Below are 19,774 nucleotides of genomic sequence, written 5' to 3' on the forward strand. Positions count from 1 at the left end.
AGGATTATTTCCTAACAAACTAGTCATGGACCCTCTGATAAAATGTTTTGATTGGTTGGTCGAAGAAACATCTGTCAAGTTTATTTCTTGCATGAAATTCCTTTACCTTTTAAAAATGATTTTCTGTACACATCCAATGTAGCTTACTTTAAGAATGGTACTTTCTTCAGCATCCTCTCCATTTATTGTGATATCTGAACACTTGTTTGAATCTTCCATTCCACAGAACACCTTATTCATTTTGGGAAGAACCTTGTGTTTAGAATTCTGGCATCTCCACAGATGGTAGACTTATTAAACATACTTTAAGAATGTTTAGAATTCATTCTAAACTTGCTTTAATTAAAAATGTTTAGAATTCTGGCATCTCCCCCAACAAAGACGTAACCTTGTGTTCTAAACTGGGGAGACCAGATATGAAATCAGCTGTTAGTCTAAAAAGAGAAGATTGCAAGATCATTGGGTGCCACCAACATTAGTCATTATTAGCACATAAAATTATTTTAAGTTGACCTTATTGGGAAATAGGGCATTAAGCCCGCCTTTGGAAGACATTGACTATATCATTTCTAAAAAATTTATTCCCTCGGAGCTCGTTGCACCAAAATCAGTCTTCACTTTTTGAGAAAGGCTGGAATTGACAACGAAAGAGAAATGTGGCTGACATCATCTGCCCAAAAAACCCTTTTGCTTTTGCACAACTAGACCAACCCCTTTGATGGCCAATTGAGGCGAGCACTATTTTGGGATTCTTCGGAGGCGGAAGTCAAAGTGACCTATTTTGGGATCAAGAAGTTAAGTATGGAAGTTTTGGACCATATTATTGTTGAAGGGGATTCATTGAATGTCATTCGGTGGTTGAAAGGTGGAGTAGCTCCTCCTTGGAGATTTTTGGCGTTATTTGATGAAATTGAGAATTTTGTTGCGGGTTTGGCTAGAGGTCGGCAAACGAAAAGGCGGATGTGTTAGCCAAACAGGGAGTTGGGGGGGGGGGGGTGGAGTATTCTCTGGTTCAATCATCTTCCCTCGTAGTTTAATTTTGTAATTTTTGTTGTCACTTTTTTTCTTCTTTCCTGTTTCTACTTTCTTATTTTTGTTCTCTGGGTTGCCCCTTCTTGGGTGCTCCCTTTTCATTGAATACAAATCGCTATTTCAAAAAAAATAAAATTGAGGAGAGCACTTTGCCAAAACACTCTAGGTGAAGGCCGAAGGGGTGCCACCACAACACTTGTCGTCTCCTATATACTTTCTAAGGGCCTCTCTGGATACCCCTAAAAGTTATTTGCATATATATTACCAAAATAAATAAATAAATAAGGTGCCCGCGCACGCATACACATGTGTGTGTTTGACACTTTGAGAGAGCGCGGGGGGGGATATAGCGTGGGGGTGGCCACGGCCCCCCAATGACTTGCAAAATCCCTTTTATAGTACTGATATGTGCAGAAATTATCACAGAAAGTTACTAAGAGGAGCCGCCGCCCCCCAACAATCACCAATGCAGGCAAAGTGTAAATTAGTCCGGCCCCCAAGTGTAAATTCCTAGCTCCGCCCTTGGAGAGAGAGAGAGAGAGAGAGAGAGGCGTAAATCTTAACTAACGATATTTACATTTAAAATTTTGTTATGGTTGTTAAGATTGGTCAGTCCACCTTATATATGCCAAAGATATAATCGATTCTAATTAAGTAGCCGTTTAAGGCCCTATTTGTTTTAGAGATCGTGGCAATCGATTGTGAGCTACAAACCAATTATTGGACTCAAAAGTAAACGCAATTTTGAGTCCGACAATCAGTTTGGGGCTTACAATCGGTTGTCACCATCTGAAACGAACAGGGCCTAAAAAAGGGGAGGGCTTCACTTTATATATAGTTTGAGGAATGCTAAACTGAAGGATACCCTCGCAAAAACCAGCAACAAGGGCGCCCCATTGGATTATCTTACCAAAGCGCATTTATAAGGGTACAGAAAAATATTAAATTAAAGAAAAATAGATGCACTTTTGTGAGATGGTGTTACAGTAATGAGTGGCGCCCGCCTAGCTAGGTATGGGACTGAGTGGGACCCAGGCTTTTTGTATATAATCATATATGCAAACAATGCTTTAAATAGTATATATTTATCTTAGTTAACGGCTTACAAACTGGTCTTAGTGTTGCATCTACAAATTATATTAACTTAAAACAACGTTTCTACACACTAGTGTAGATAAGTTATCTACACACCAGCTTAAAATACAGTGGGGAGCCACATTGTTTGGGTGATCCAAAGCATTCATTTCATTCACCCTCACATAGATAGGGTGTACCCAAAAATTCAGCTTCATAGGAACATCCCAACCTACGATTTATGGAGGTAAAATGGACGTGTACATATAAACCTTCATAAATCTGTTCATTTTTTGCCTTCACGGTACGAATGGTTAGAATGATCGTATGGAGCTGATTTTTTGGGCACACCCTATCTATGTGAGGGCCCATCAAATGAATGCTTTGGATCACCCAAACAATGTGGCCCCCCACTGTATTTTAAGCTAGTGTGTGGATAACTTATCTACACTAGTGTGTAGAAACTCTTTTCTCTTGCAAATAATGGAAAATTTTGGTGGTATTCAAAGCGACACTAGAGAGTTTGGGAAATTCGTTAACAGAGTAAGGACATCTAAATTCACTAGATTAGGTCCTCTTTTGATGACACAAACACTAATTAGTTCTTACTTGGGATTAAGATTATTTTAATTTAGTCTTCTTTCCAAAAATAAGAAATTAAAGGCCCTTTGGAGGGTCATTAACTATATAATTTATAAGAGAAGTGATATATTCACCTTGTTTTTTACTTGGGACAGCCCGGCTGTCCCAGGTAAAAAAAGGGGGTGATTATATTTTTATCCAACTTCAAAATCATCGCCTAACTGACTCATAAGAAAACATAGAGAAAAAGGGGGTGATTATATCTTTATCCAACTTCAAAATCATTTTTACTAACTGACTCATAAGAAAACATAGAGAAACTTTGTAGGGCTACCCTTTGAAGCAAGGGTAATTCTCAAGTGTTCTATGAGATATATTGATTGGGCCCTACCCAAATGATGATAGCGTCATCAGGACCATTCATCCTTCGGGCCCCACCATTGAATGCCATAGCCAACAAATTGAATCTAATAATAATGATCAGCACTGACCATTCAATAAATGGCTTGCAAGTAGATGATTAAAATAAATAGCAACAGGCCAATTAGTCAATGGAGATTGCGTAGGTAGGTGGGTCGATGTGAGAGAAGAAAGATGGTCCATACTACAAGAGATAAGATTTCTAACAGTCATACTTTTATGGACTGTTAGATAGAAACGCCCCTAAAGATAAGAGTAAGCACTCACTCCCTCTGCAATGGGAGATTTACACACCTTTTAATGCATTTCACTTTGTTCTCAATTTTCCCATACTATTTTCACTCAACATCCTTCTCAATCAAGGTCGCTTTCCAGCCCAGGTGTACCTTAAAAACGACCCAACATTCTCCTGGTATGGTATGGTCCAGGCTAGTTCCAGTAACTTAGGTTTCTTTCATTTATCTTCCTTCTTAGTCATATGAGATACAGTTAAAGGGAACCTCACCCATGCCATTTAGTGGTAGTACATTTGGGTGTGGAAAGTGACACGAAATGGTCCGGCATGAGTGAGGTTGAGGTGGAAGATGTGGTCTCGATCATAGTTAGCAAAATTTTAGTGCAGTGATAAATCGACCCCCCAAAAATGATAAATCGACTCCCATGTGTCTTTCTTTCTCCTGAGAGAAAGAGGAGAGAGATAGACACATGGGGAGTCGATTTATCATATTTGGAAGTCAAAATTTTATTGGGCAAAAAAAATTGGTACAGGACAAATTTGAGTTTAATATAGTATTGGTTGAAAAATACGTAGTCGAAGAAACCCAAAAAATGCTTTTAAAATTTTGTCATTTACAAAATATAGTAGGGTTAAAGCTGGAAAGTTGGCCTAAAATTATGTTTAATACGTTTAAAATGTGTTTTAAATATTTTCTAAAAACACTGATGTATAAGTTTTAAACAGAGTTTAAAATGGAGTTTTGCTAACTATGGTCCTGATGGGGCAGAAGGATATTGTCCAAGCGGGCGTGGGTGGACGATACAAGGCCACTTGTCGCAAAAAGAGTGGTGCCAGGTTGGTGGGGGAGTCTGGGAGATTTTAAGCAGGGGTGGCGACCATCACACCCAGATGAGGTTTAGGGTTTGCAGCCATGGTGCATGGGATTTATGAGTGAATGGATGGACTTCCCACCACTTTCTTTGGGTGGGGGCCACGGATGTCAACTTGCTACTTGTGATGTCTTTATCTCATTTTTGGCTTGAAATTTTGCTTGGCTAGATCCATGTGAAACCCTATCTTAACTATACTTGGATTTCAGAAGATTACCCTTCTTCTGAAACGGCCTCTAAAGATTCCCAAGCTCTTCCAAGGCCTTTATCTTCCATCAATTTGTCAAATTCGATTAGTCATGGATCACGTCTCCAGGTCAGGTCGCCTATCAGGGTGTTGATGGTCCATAGAGTCAATTTGCAGCTGAGAGAGCCTACCCAAATTGCGAAACAGTCTCATTTTGCACAGTTCGAGGAGTCTTTTGATGCCGCGGAACGATGGATTGTTGACCGGGCAGTTTTACCCATTGAGAATTCTCTTAGGAAGTGTTAGGCCTAAATTCGGTAACAGATATGACAGTGACGTAGGAGCTGAGGTGGAGGACTCGAGGAGCCGAAGTGAAGGAAATGAATCTTGTGAAACTGAGTTCTGCTACGTTCTACGTTCTGCACAAAAACAAACGAGGTCAGAATGACCAACCGGAGTGTTACTCCGGACAGGCCCTTCGACACTCAAGTCAGTATGAGCAAGAGTGCAGAGCTAGTTTTAGAGTGGTGGGTGAAGAAGTTATTGCCTCTTTATGAGCTTTGGAAGCCCTTTTATAGAAAAAAAATGGGGTAGTTGGGGAGTTAATGCTCCAAGACAGGCGTCGACCAGCTATAGGTCCAAGTTCACCTACTCTGTGATAATTACCAAACTACCCCTGCTGACGCGGGGTCTGCGGTGGGCCCCCCTCAAGACACATGTCGACAGCTGATAGGCTGGTCTGCAGGGGGCCCTCCTCTAGCCACGTGTCGGCAGCTAATAGGCTGCTGTTTTTACACCCCATCAGGAAGCATCCTTTGGAATTATGACCTTTTACTTCCGACATAGGTTGCATATTGTTGGGGAAGTACAATTAGAAATCCATCATTGCTTACTAGCTAATCACTGTGTGAAAGTGGTAGACCTAAGAAGGGTTTTTAGACATTCTCAAGCTCTTGGAACACACTAACAAAGTTAGGAGTGGTCAGCGAAGCGATGCATTCGTGGGCTGCTGAGATCTATGAATTAAAACACTTTCCCAAAAAATTCAGGATGATCCAGATAATGTTACTTGGTTCTTAATGCTTGCAAGAGAACCAATTATTCCAGGCATTGATAGGCCATTCAAGACATGCATACGTTTCTCTTAGCACTGCTCCATTCCATCTTCAATTTTCAGGGAAATATGCTAGAATCAACTTGAGGTTTTGCGAAAGAAAGCGCTTCGAATGAGATTCTATACCTTCATGAGTAGTGAATTGGCTTTGATACTGACCCTGCATGTGTTTCTCTGAGCATCATTGACATTTTCTGTCAAGAAATTCTAGTTCTCTAGTTTGCTGAAGATCATTATCTGAGTTTTCTTCTTACATGGTTGGTAACTTGTGAGGCATATTTAGACCCATTTAATCTCTCCCTTTATTTGACAACCCAAGCATCGGAATGTTTGGATATTTTCGCCGAAGAATCTAGTCATATATATTTAAAGCGATCTGCTAGGGTCCATCGCAAGAGGCATTTTGCATAACGTCTGTTGCATGAGAGATCAGCCACCTCATGAATAATGACAAAATCTGTTGGAAAGTGTGCCTATGTGGCTGTTCTCTCATGCAACAGAGTTCCACAACATGCCTTTGGTGATGGACCCTAGCAAATCCCATATTTAAAACTAATGCAAAGAAGTTGAAAATATGTTTAGAAAAAAAAAAAGTTACTCTTTTAATTTTGAAAATACTAACATAACTTCCCAACGGAATTATCAAGCGATACGAAATTGCCCGGCTTCCATATTTCCTTTTTGGGTCAAGGGAAACTTTCGTGGAAATTGCCTTTCAAACAAAAAATATATATTTTTGTTTTAATCTTTATCGCTTGATTTTAATTTCATCTACTATGGAAAAGAAATAGAAGACAAAGTTGGTAGATTTGGAATTTGGAGTCGAAAGATTGTTAGAGGTGAGCCTTTCTTATATCTTTAACTTTGCCACCAGCTTTCCTATTTTGGTGCGTAAGCCTCTTGTTTTTTGGTTAGTAAGGTGGGGTTTGGTGGGGACCCCAATAGCTTACCCACCCTCTTTTTTCTGTTAGAAACTTAGAAACCTGAGCATTTTTTTATCTCTACAATTGAAATATAGGGGAGAAAGCTGAGCATTTATTTCATCCGTACAGTTAAAATATTAGGGAGAAAGCTGAGATTTCCAGTAGAAATGTTGTTGAAGCAGACTTTTTAATTTTTCTGTCAACTTCCCTCTTCTAATGCACCAACTAAAATCCACATACCATCTTATACTCCTTTATTTCTCATTCATTGGCATGTTAGTCTGCCTCAGTGTTTCCACTTACTCATATTATTTGAGGGTCTCTTGTTTTACTCATGCCTTGAGACTCATCGGCCTTTCTTTCTCGTTATGCTGTCTCATATCCTTACCTCTCTATAAGGTAATTTATCTATATGCCTTCTACAAAGAGTTAAATAAAGTATTACGTCCCTGGAGGCTTACCTTCTAGAGCTCCAATAAAGAAATCGTTTTTGGATGAAATGGTGGATCCTTCGGACGGAACGAAAAGATCACGTGGGAACTCATACCATTCGCGATCTTGTGGCACATATGGTTGGAACCGGTGTTTAGAATGCCGCCGAAGAAAATCCTAGTCGACTTGGCATGATGCGGTTGAGTACTCGGTTGATGTGGTCATAATTCGAGAGAGTCAAATGAGTTTTTATTGACTTTGTAGGGCAAAACACGGAATACGGTGGCAAAACGCAGAACGTGGAGGCAAAACGCGGCCAAAGGTAAAAGGGAGTTGACTTGGGGGAGTCCATGTTGACGCGGGGGAATTTTAAAACCATGGTTAAAACTATGAAAAAAAGGAGGTTTAAGTAAGTAATCCTAGTACACCCAAAAACGACAAAAGTATTAAATGCAGGCACCTCTCTCTCTCTCTCTCTCTCTCTCTCCAACCCAAAAATGACAGTGGTAAGAAACCCCGGCACCACTCACTCTCTCTCTCTCTCTCTCTCTCTCTCTCTCTCTCTTTCTCTCTCTCTCCAACCCAAAAATGACAAAGGTAAGAAACCCCAGCACCTCTCTCTCCCTAAAACAGAAACGACGACCAAAGTTAAATCAATGCCGTCACCTCTCTCTCTCTCTCTCTCTCTCTCTCTCTCTCTCTATTTACGTTGTGGCTAATCAAATGGACGGTTTGGGTCACCCAAATACAGGCTCACACCATGTAAAAAACTCGTAAATCCCATTTCATCTTTCTGTATGGCTATCTCATATTACAAAAAAAGAAGAAGTTACAAACAATTATTTCAGCATATTGAAAATATAGCATTTTTATTGCAATTTTTTGATAAAATGACAAAATACTGAAATAATCCCAAGATTATAAAATATAGCGATATTTTCATGTTTATCATAAAATATCGCGATAATGTCACGATATTATCCCAATATTTTTACGATAATTTTATTTTATATATTTTTTTAAATTTAATGTGTATATATATATGAGGAAACTGTTAGTGCGCTTAAGCTCACTAAACTTATGGTGAGCTTAAGCGCCCAATCACATGGGGGCCCACTTTGTTAGGATGATCCAAAGCATTCATTTGAAAGTCCCTTACATAGATGGGGGTTGTACCAAAAATTAGCTCCATAGGATCATCCTAACCAAAAATTAGCTCCATAGGATCATCCTAACCCCTCCATTTGTGGAGGACAAAAATGGACAGACACAAATATGCCCATTTTTGTCCTCCACAAATGGAGGGATTAGGATGATCCTATGGAGCTGATTTTTGGTACACCCCATATCTATGATAAAGCCTTGCAAATGAATGGTTTGGATCACCACAGAAAATGTGGGACTCATGTGATTGGTGTGCTTAAGCGCACCATAAGTTTGGTGCGCTTAAGCTCACCAACAGTTTCCTATATATATATAATTTTAATTTTATCATTTCTTCCCGATATAAACCCCCAAGAAAATATAAAAAATTAATATATCCCAAGATTTTCCCTATGAAAGCAACCCCAAGAAAATATAAAACATTAATATATCCCAAGATTTTCCTTATGGAAGCACACAATCACCCGTAAAACATGCACATCAGGTAACCCTGGGGGATTTAATCTTGCGTCAATGAGGAGCATAGCCATGACGTTAAGGTGTCATCCTTTTATTGACCCCGACCTGAGCGAAGTTTCGTTCCTTTTTAGCTGGAGATGCTTCTAAGGTTAATTTGCACGAAGCTTCCTAAGGTTTGCACGAAGCTTCCTCCTCTCTTTATATATATATATATAAAATTTTAATTTTATCATTTTTTCCCGATATGAACCCCCAAGAAAATATAAAAAATTAATATATCCCAAGATTTTCCCTATGGAAGCAACCCCAAGAAAATATAAAACATTAATATATCCCAAGATTTTCCCTATGGAAGCACACAATCACCCGTAAAACATGCACATCAGGTAACCCTGGGGGGATTTAATCTTGCGTCAATGAGGAGCATAGCCATGACTTTAAGGTGTCATGCTTTTATTGACACCGACCTGAGCGAAGTTTCGTTCCTTTTGGGAAAATTACCAATGGGGGACAAACATTAGGCAGAATTATCAACTGGACCCAGGCTTTTCAGAAATTACTAATGGGGGACAAAATCTGTCTTTTCAGTAAAAGCTGGACGAAAATACCCTTTGGCATATAAAACACGTTTTGACTTTGGAAGGGGGTTTTCAAGTCTCTACGATTGGGGTTATTAGGTATCAAAATGGGATTACCAATTTCAGAACGGGGTTTTCAAGTCTTTAGGAATGGGGTTATCTAGTATAAAAAATGGGGTTACCAATTTCTGAATGGGCTTATCAAGTCCTTGAAAATTGGCCGAGGGTATTTGAGTTTTGGAATGGGGTTTTCAAATCTCTAGGATTGAGGTTATCAAGTATCAAAATGGGGTTACCAATAACCCCAATTGTAGAGACTTGAAAACCCCATTCTGAAATTGGTAACCCCATTTTGATACCTAATAACCCCAATCGTAGAGACTTGAAAACCCCCTTCCAAAGTCAAAACGTGTTTTATATGCCAAAGGGTATTTTCGTCCAGCTTTTACTGAAAAGACAGATTTTGTCCCCCATTGGTAATTTCTGAAAAGCCTGGGTCCAGTTGATAATTCTGCCTAATGTTTGTCCCCCATTGGTAATTGGTCCGTTCCTTTTTAGCTGGAGATGCTTCTAAGGTTAATTTGCACGAAGCTTCCTAAGGTTTGCACGAAGCTTCCTCCTTCTCTCTTTTTAATATATATATATCCCTGCTTTGCCGCAAAGAGAAAGCAATCAAATCAATCAAATCAATCAAATCAAATCAAAATGTTGGTAAAGCTAAGCCTTTCTTACATCTTTAGCTTTGCCGCAAACCTTCCTTTCTTTGCACAAGAATTCAAATCTACAGAGCACCGGCTACTGGGAAATCTGGCATTTCTCTGTGCCTTAATCTCCTTGTTTGTCTGCACCACCGCCTATTATATTAAGGTAACTTGTTTAGCACATAGCGTGAGACTCATCACGCTTGCTCTCTCTTTGTGTTCTTTGATGTCGATTTCTCTCTACGATGAATTAGGAAGATGGATAGTTATCATATATATCCCTTGTGTTCTTCCTCTCTTTGCTTTATGTAAGGATGTACGTAAAGAATTACGTCGCTGGAGAATTATCTCTTCTCTTTTCTATATTTCGGCATATGACTTGGGCGTATCAAGGCCTGATTTCTTACATGTGATTACCAACAACGTGTTTGGCCACGGCCGCTACTCAGCAACACATCCTGTCTTTCCTTTCATTCTCACAAGAAGAAATGCCCTCTTTTCTGTCATTCCCACAACAAGTGCCCTTGCCCATCACACCTCCTCAGCACTGATGTGGGTTTATCAAACCCTTTTCGTCGGAGTTTTGGGCCGCTTCCTGATCTACTCAGCAGCACTGCTACTCTCTTTTTTCCGACGACTCCGCATTCGGGGCACTGCATTTTCCGGCGAAATCACCAATCCCGGCGGGTCGCCTTTGGCCATGGTTGCCCTTCCGAGGGACCAGTCACTGCCGGAAGTTTGAGGAGGGCCACGACCCAAGGTTATATACTATTAATGGTTTTTTTTTTTGCAAAATATTATTAAGAGGAAAGAGGAAGCTCACAGACTGAAGTTTATGTGGTTCTTTGTTGTTAATTTGGTCTGTTGAGGCATTGTGTTTTTATCTTTTTTTTTAAAGGAAAATATTATTAAGAATAAAGAGGAATTGTTCTACTTTATATTCGTTGCTATAAGTATTGTGAGTTCTGAACTTTAGTTGCACTAGATTTGTAATTAAACAGAGAAATATCTTTGTGGGTTTTTATTGTGTACAAATCATAGAGGAGGTTATATACTAGTAATGGTTTCCTTGTGATTGATTCAAGCAACAACCAATATTCATTTGTTTTACTAGTAATTGTTTTTTTAAAAGAAACCTCTAGTCCACACTGATGTGGGTCTATCAAGCCCTCTTCCACAGTGGGTTCCGTTTATCAAACCCTTTTCCTCAGTTATTTCCGCGGCTTTACCAAGCCAGCAGCACTGCTACTCTCTTTTCTAATTCCCTCAAATGTGGGTTTATCAAATACCTTTTTGTGGCTATCTATCTACGGTGTTTGGCGGGAAATGAATGGTTTGGATCATTGAAAAGTTACCCCAAAAAATTTATCTTTATAGGATGATCTAAACCCTCTGATGTGGAGTGATGAAACCATATAGAAGATTGGAGGGTTATGATCATCCTATGATGGTAATTTTCAAGGCACATCCCATTTACTTTGGGGCCCAAGAAATGAATGGTTTGGATAGTAAAAAAGCTGGGCCCACTGTATTTTTTTAAACGGCAAAAACAACTCCCGTATAATTCTCAAAAAGGTAGATTATAAAACTCCCATATAATTCTCAAAAATCTCTCGGTGAAGTTCTCACATGATTCTGGGATTAGCATATCTTTGTAAATCCCAGATAGACTATAAATTCCAACCTGAGGTAGTCTCTTAAGATAGACTCTATTCCAACCTAAGTTCAAGGGGGGAAAATGTCATTTCCCTTTTATCTTTATAAACAAATAAGAGAGATGATATTTTCACTCCCCCTCCATTACACATGCGCCCCCCTTGTTATGTGAGATTTGATGTCAAAAACGCGTTAAAGTTGCCCACTGTTCACGTGTTCACCTCAAATCAGATTACAGTGGGGGACATGCGTAATGCAGGGGGGAGTGAAAATATCATCTCTCAAAAATAAGAACAAAAATAGGGGGAGAGAGAAAAGATAGAATATAGTGAAGACATAATCAAAGAGAGAGGAGACAGAGACAAAAACTAATAATGTTCCCATTATGCGTGTCTAGGAGTTTGGAAAGTGATACGAGATAGATGTTGGATTTTTTTATATTTAAAGCCTTACAAAGCTTTTTGACCTTTCAATTTAATGCATTTAATATTTTTTAATGTTTCATTATTAAATGCATTAAATTCAGATCCTTAGTTACAAGTTGATCAACAGCTCATGGTCATCTAAAGAATCTATTAGAATAGAAAACTTAAATACATAGTCCTCATTAGTTTTTATATGGTGTAAGCCCGTATCGTACAGTATTTTTACTGTATGGCTTACACCATAGGATGATCTACACCATCCATTAGATGGGCCACAACGGAAATACTATGTGACCCAAAAATCATTTCAATAGAATGATTCCAGCCCTATGATCTATAGAGGTTTCCATAATATATAGATTGTAGGGCTAGGATTATCATGTGGGAATGATTCTTTGAGCACATCCAATTTCCATTGTGGCCTATCAAATGGAGGGTTTCGATCAGTCTATTGTGTAAGACGTACAGTACTTTTTGAAAAAATACTGGACTACGCACAGTATACAATCTCGAGAAAATATGTAGCAACGGGCGTTGCATGCTCTTTTGCCCAAAAATACAGTGGGCACAACATTGTTTGACTGATCCTAACCCTTCAATTTGCGGAGGTTTAAACTTGACAGAGGGTTAGAGTCATCCTATGAAGAAGATTTGCTCGGCACACACTATCCTCATTAGGGCCTAATAAATGAACAGTTTAGATCAGTCAAACAATGTAGGGCCACGGTCTACAATATAAAATGGGAAATGATATTCGCCGCAGATTTTTTCACCGCCACTGTAGGATTATGCGCCCCATTGTTTGCTTTATTTTACGTCAGAAAGCGTTAAAGTCTACCCCGATTCACATTACAAGTGGGGCGCATAATCATACCGGGGGGCGAAAAAGTTATTTCCCTTCCACAAAATATCTACTTTTACCTCCATCTTTAAGACACACGAGGGTTTCTTCTCAAAACCTAAAACCTTGTCATGTTTTTTTCGCTCTCAGGGGTTTTCCTCTCTGTTTTAGGGTTTCTGTAATCGTCACCAACACCACCATGACTTTCCACTGTCTCCTTCTCCTCCGATCCACCCTTCACCACCATCAAAAACCTATAATCTCCCCATCAAAACCCATTTCCTCCATTCCCTCCCCTCCCTTTTCTCAATCTCCACCCCCCAAATCCACCCCCATCTTCTTCAAATTCACCCCCTCTTCTCCAAATCCCCCCTCCTCTTTCTCCCCCCAACCGCACCTTCGCCTTCTCCTCCGTCAAAGAAGCCGCGGCGGAACGCCCGTGCCGCAAACGCCGGCTCCGGATCGAACCCCCACTCCATGCCCTTCGGCAGGACCCAAATGCCCCCGACCCCAGCCTCCCCGACTCCACCTCCGCCCTCGTGGGCCCCCGCCTCAACCTCCATAACCGCGTCCAAACCCTAATTCGCTCGGGGGACCTCGACACCGCCTCCTCCACCGCCCGCCACGCCGTCTTCTCCAACACTCGCCCCACCGTCTTCACTTGCAATGCCATCATCGCCGCCATGTTCCGCGCCAACCGCTTCGATGAAGTGGTCGCCCTTTTTAGGTAACTTTTGTTTTATGAATGGTTAAAAATAGGAAAAATTATTAAAAAAATGCAAAATTTTATCTAAATTGTGAATAAAGGGTAGTGATTTGAAAATTATAAAAAAGGTGTTGTTAGGTGAGAGAAGATAGCTTTTAAGACAAATATACCCCTCCTAGTGGTTCCGTAGTATAAAATGTGGTTCCCTAGTGGTTCCGGGGTAGAAAATGTGGTTCCCTAGTGGTTCCGGGGTATAAAATGTGGTTCCCTAGATGTTCCGGAGTAGAAAATGTGGTTCCCTAATAGTTTCGGGGTATAAAATGTGGTTCCCTAGTGGTTCCGAGGTATAAAATGTGGTTCCGTAGTGGTTCCGGGGTATAAAATGTGGTTTCGTAGTAGTTCCGGGGTAAAAAATGTGATTCCCTAGTGTTTCCGGCGTATAAAATATGGTTCCATAATGGTTCCGGGGTATAAAATGTGGTTCCATAGTGGTTTCCGAGTATAGAATGTGGTTCCGAGGTCTAAATGTGGTTCCCTAGTGATTCCGGGGTATAAAATGTAGTTCCTTAGTGGTTCCTGGGTAGAAAATGTGGTTCCCTAGTGGTCCTGGAGCAGAAAATGTGGTTTCCTAATGGTTTCGGAGTAGAAAATGTGGTTCCCTAGTGGTTCCGAGGTATAAAATGTGTTTCCCCAGTGGTTCCGAGGTAGAAAATGTGGTTCCCTAGTCGTTCCGAGGCATAAAATGTGGTTCGGTAGTGGTTCGAGGGTATAAAATGTGGTTCCCTAGTGGTTTCGAGGTTTAAAATATGGTTCCATAGTGGTTCCGAGGTATAAAATGTGGTTCCGTAATGGTTCCGGGGTATAAAATGTGGTTCCGATGTATAAAATGTGGTTCCCTAGTGGTTCCGGCGTATAAAATGTGGTTCTCTAGTGGTTCCGGGGTAGAAAATGTGGTTCCCTAGTAGTTTCGGGGTATAAAATGTGGTTCCCTAATGGTTCCGAGATATAAAATTTGGTTCCCTAGTGGTTCCGGGGTAGAAAATGAGGTTCCCACGCCGGGCCCGTACGGGCCGGGTCGACCCGCGTGTCACCCAGATTTTTGCCGTATTTTTTAAGATGTTTTTGGGAAATGTTATCCGCACTACCGTATTTTGATGAGGACACTCCTCACTTTATTAAAAGTACGGTATGGCTCGCACCATAGGATGATCCAAATCGTCCATTAGATGGGCCACAACTTAAATAGGTTGTGCCCCAAAAAGCATTTCCGTAGGTTTATCCAAACCGTCCATTAGATGGGCCACATCCTAAATAGGTTGTGCCCCAAAAGGCATTTCCGTAGGTTTATCCTAACCCTCTTATTAGAATGTTAGAGGGTTGGTCCTAACCCTCTATAGATCGGAGGGTTAGGATCAACCTATGTAAATGATTTTTGGGACACAACCAATTTAGGCTGTGACCCATCTAATTGACGCTTTGGATCATCCTATGGGGGGCCATACCGTACTTTTAGTTAATTAAATGAGGAGTGCCCTCATCAAAATACAGTAGTGTGGATAACATTTTCCTTTTTTTTGTATGGGAATTTGCTAGCCACCTTTGCCGAGGCGACTTCTCGGCTTGTGACCCATCCTTTGATGCAAAGATTGACAGAAGTAATATGGGTGCAAAGGTGGCTAGCAAAAGCATAATTGCAAAAAATAGTAATCATTACTTGTAAAAAATAATAATCATTACAGATTTGTGGGTGGAGTGCTAAGTTTTAAATGAAAAATTACGAAAAAATGGAAGCAAAGTATTAAAATTACGAAAAAAAATACCAAAATGATGCACTAACATATGACAATTACCGAACTACAAAGTTTGACTGTCTTCCGTCATAAGTCCGAACAAACCTTCGGACTTCTGAATGGAACCAATATTTTGGTTATGTATACTGGCTTCCATTCAGAAGTTCGAAGTTTTGTTCGGACTTCCGACGGAAGCCAGTAGAATAGGGATAATTCCAAAGTTTTTTATTTTCAAATTGAGTAAAAATTCGAAGGATAATAGGGATATACATTGTGATCTTAGTGTCATGCAAGCAACCATAAATTGAAGCTTGATTTTGATGTTTTAGAATAAAAAAATGCAAAGAAAATTGATTTATCTTGAAAATTGGGAAAACAACAAAATTCAGTTTTAAGCTCAAAATTCATTTTTTTGCATTTTGTAACACTGCTTCGATAAGTTTATCATAAATAAACCCTCATGATTACCAAACCCTGTTGTAAATGGCAACCTTCAAAACTCTTCCATGGAGTTTTCCACGTTAGAAAAGTCTTGAGGAAGAAGAACGTGATAGGTGAGAAGGTAATAAGTGCATATGGATAGGTGCAAAAAGGTGGAGAGAAAAAAGAGGTAGGAGGGGTATATTGTCCTAAAAGCCATCTTCTCTCATCTGACAACACCTTTTTTATAAATTTCAAATCAATACCCTTTATTCACAATTTAGACAAAACTTTGCATTTTTTTTATAATTTTCCCTTAAAAATATTATATAAGGTCAGTTTCAAAAAAAGAAAGAAAAAAGATTATAGATGGTTTTATGAAGATCAAAACCTTGAGGCCAAAGGTAGTGAGTATTCACCCATGGTTTTAAATTTCAGTTTCAGTATGTGTTTCAGCCCTCACCAAAACCGAGATTTCGGCCCTCATCTGGTACACAATTGAAAAATAATATCTTGTTGAATACCAATCTGTCCGAAATTTCAAAATCGATGTTTAATTAAAAAAATTAGATTTTTGGGTTGAATTTCTCGAAATTTTGTTAAATGTAGGCCGAAATCCGGTACCGTTTAGGGTATTGGCAAATCCAAAATCTGAAATTTCAGTCAAAATTTAAAACCATGGTAACACCTTGTACTTTTATTTTTGAATGGTTAAAAAGATTACAGGTCGCCTTTTTAGGAACTTTTTTTAATGGTTAAAAAGATTATAGGAGGGTTTTTTTAAAGATCCAAACCCTTAGACCTATAAAGGTGGTGAGTATTCAAGGTGGCAAACGATCCGTGCCGGCACCGCACGAAATTTTGCAGCCCATACAGCCCGCGGGCCAGGCACGGAACAGCATGAATGTGCCGGAGGTTAGGGTGAAAATCCTGTTAGAGTAATTAGGTCAAGCAACAGGTTGCTTGAAGCATTACACCCAAGGTATCTAATTTGGAATACCAAGTTTGTTGCCTCCAGCCCCTATATATAGAGATACACTAGGGTTAAGAGAGGTTAATGGGCTCCAGCCCAAATGGGCCCACTACACCTGGTCCATTACCTATTGGGCTTATATTAGAACATACATGGGTTATATTATATATACCCAACAATCTCCTCCTATGTTCTACATATAGCACAATCCAATAGATAGATAATGTGATGTCCAAACAAAATTATTGAAGCACCCATATCACCATATCAATAAAGATTTGTAATCCAATTGAAAACAAAATACTTTAAAGAATAACCAAAAGTTTTAGAAATAATCTAAACTCAAACATAAGCAGTTTCATATGGAGGTGAACTATTTAATCAACGGAAAAGAAAATAATAGTTCCCACTGCGCTATAAGGATTCACTCATCAAGTAAGTCATCCTCATCAAGATCCAAATTGAGGCAATCTCCTCCATTTTCGCCAATTCCTGTAAATTATCAAATATGAATTTCATTAAAAAATGAATCCAATCATTTGCGTATTTTACTAAAAGTATCTAGTTCTACCAGAAGAACTTAGTACAATTTCATAATGGCTGAAAATCAAATATTAATATCAATAAGCATCAATGTCAAGTTTCAATCAAGAACAAGACCTAAATAGTTTCTTTTACAAAGAACCATTCCATGTTTCCATTTGGAATGTTACAGGCATCATATCCAAATTGAGTTAAGCTGTATTATCAAGTTTGGAATGAAACAACCTTTCCCAAGAAGGACATGTCATCAAATGTGGAATGACATGAAGATAACTGTAAACATCATTGAAACATATCAAGTGCTTATCTTGGCCAAGATAGGGAGATTCGAAAAATTCAAATAATAGGAATGTAGGTTAAGACACGTCTACACAGTCTTTAACCCCATCTCCCCCACAGTTTTGAATATTCGATCTTTGTTCAGTCCCTTCGTAAGAGCATCGGCCATATTATCCTTCGATCGCACATCAACCAAAGTGATAATACCTTGTTCTAGAAGATAATTCAGCGTGGCATGTTTCAGCCTGACATGTCTCCTCTTACCATTAAAGAGTGAGTTTTTCACAATCGTAATTGTAGCTTGATTATCACAGAACAAACTTAAAGAGTTAATCTTTAAATGGGTCAATGGAATGTCCAGGATCAGATCTCTTATCCACTCTGCTTCATCTCCTGTAGAAGCTAAAGCATAAAGTTCCGATTCCATAGATGACAAAGCAATACAAGTCTGTCTCTTTGACTTCCATGCAACAGCGGCTCCACCCAGTGTAAAAACATAACCACTGGTAGATTTACTGTCTCCTAATTCTGAGCCCCATGATGCATCAGAATACCCTTCCAGGATAAGAGGATGGCCAGTATAACATAGAGCATATCCTTGAGTACCCTTAAGGTATCTCATCAGCCTCATAAGGGCATCCCAGTGCTCATGGCCAGGATTACTAGTGAAACGACTCAGCATGCCAACTGTAAAGGCTATGTCTGGTCTAGTGCAACTCATAGCATACATGAGACTACAAATCAGTTTAGAATAATCTAACTGATTCACACTGTCTCCTCCATTAGAGATCAGCTTCTTGGTATAATCAAATGGTGTCTCAATCGGTTTACACTCACTGTATCCCCATGTAGAAAGTAGTTTTTCAATATAATGGGCTTGGCTAAGAGTAATCCCTTGCCTTTCAAAACTTACTTTCATACCAAGAATGGTGTCAACAACACCAAGATCTTTCATGTCGAATTCTTGAGCCAAAGTGGTTTTCACGTCACTCACTACAGAGAGATCGGAACCAAGAATCAACATATCGTCCACATACAAACAAATAATCGCAACCTTATTCGACACAGAACGATAGTAAAGGCATTTATCTGAGTAACTGGTCTGAAAACCAAAGCTCTTTACTACATTGTCAAGTTTTTGATGCCACAATTTAGGTGCTTGTTTAAGACCATACAAAGATTTGTGTAACTTACAAACTCTGTTCTCGAAACCTGCCATGACAAACCCTTCAGGTTGGTTCATGTAGATTTCCTCTGTGAGGTCTCCATTAAGGAAAGCCGTTTTTACATCCATTTGATGCACAATATACTTCTCAATAGAAGCCAAAGCAAGAAGAATTCTTATCGTTGCCAAATGACAGACCGGTGAGTAAACATCAAAGTAGTCTATCCCACTGACTTGAGTATAGCCCTTAGCTACTAAACGTGCTTTATACCGAGCAGGATTAAGTTTCTTCTTCAAAATCCACTTACAGCCCACAATCTTAGCCCCTTTTGGCAAATCGACTAGCTGCCAAGTTTGATTTTGTAACAGAGAGCTCATTTCATCATCAATGGCTTCTGCCCACAATAAAGAGTCCCTAGATCTCATCACGTCCTGATAGGATGATGGATCATTCTCCAATTGGTAGGTCACAAAGTCCTCACCAAATTCTTGGGTACTCTATCACATGGATGTAGCATATAGAGATTTAGGATGTGTTTGCAGTCAAAGCTGCCTCTCCTCAAATGCAACTAGGCATGCCAGCTGACATTAACATGGAGTTTAACACTGAAGTTAACGTCCTGTTCTTACACTCAGCTATGCCAATTGATTGAGGCGAGAGAAGAGCAGTAGTGTTAAGGATTACGCCCTAAGAGGCACAGAATTCCGTGAACCCTGTCAATGTGTATCTTCTCCTTCTCTATCACCCCTAACTCTCACACTTGTCAAATATAATTGACATATATAATGGTATCTTATGAGTGCTAGTAAGTTAAACAATTTTCTGATAGTGCACATGTCCCAATGGGTTGTATAACAACTTAGGAGCAATTAGCGATGAACTATCCTAACTAACAGTCTCATTGTCTAAACTCAAATCAAACATACCATCTATCAAATATGCACAATCAAAATAGTATGAGTTAACAATCAAAGTTACTCTACCACACATAAATGAAGTACATATCCAGCATAGTCTAAAGACTAATAGAAATTAAATTCTTTTGAAGAGCATGAACTACTTTAACAATTTTTAAAGTTAGTATTTGTCCTGAAAAAAAAAATGACCAAGTTTGCAGTACCAGCGTGAGTCACCTCTACCTCTGCTCCACTGGCCACTGTAACAGTCTCTTTCGCAGCAACAACATCAATTAATAGTTTCTT

The sequence above is a fragment of the Tasmannia lanceolata genome, unplaced genomic scaffold (genome assembly GCF_043159265.1).
Source record: "Tasmannia lanceolata isolate RefF3 unplaced genomic scaffold, GAP_Taslan_0.1 ptg000013l, whole genome shotgun sequence".
In the NCBI taxonomy this organism is placed as follows: Eukaryota; Viridiplantae; Streptophyta; class Magnoliopsida; order Canellales; family Winteraceae; genus Tasmannia; species Tasmannia lanceolata.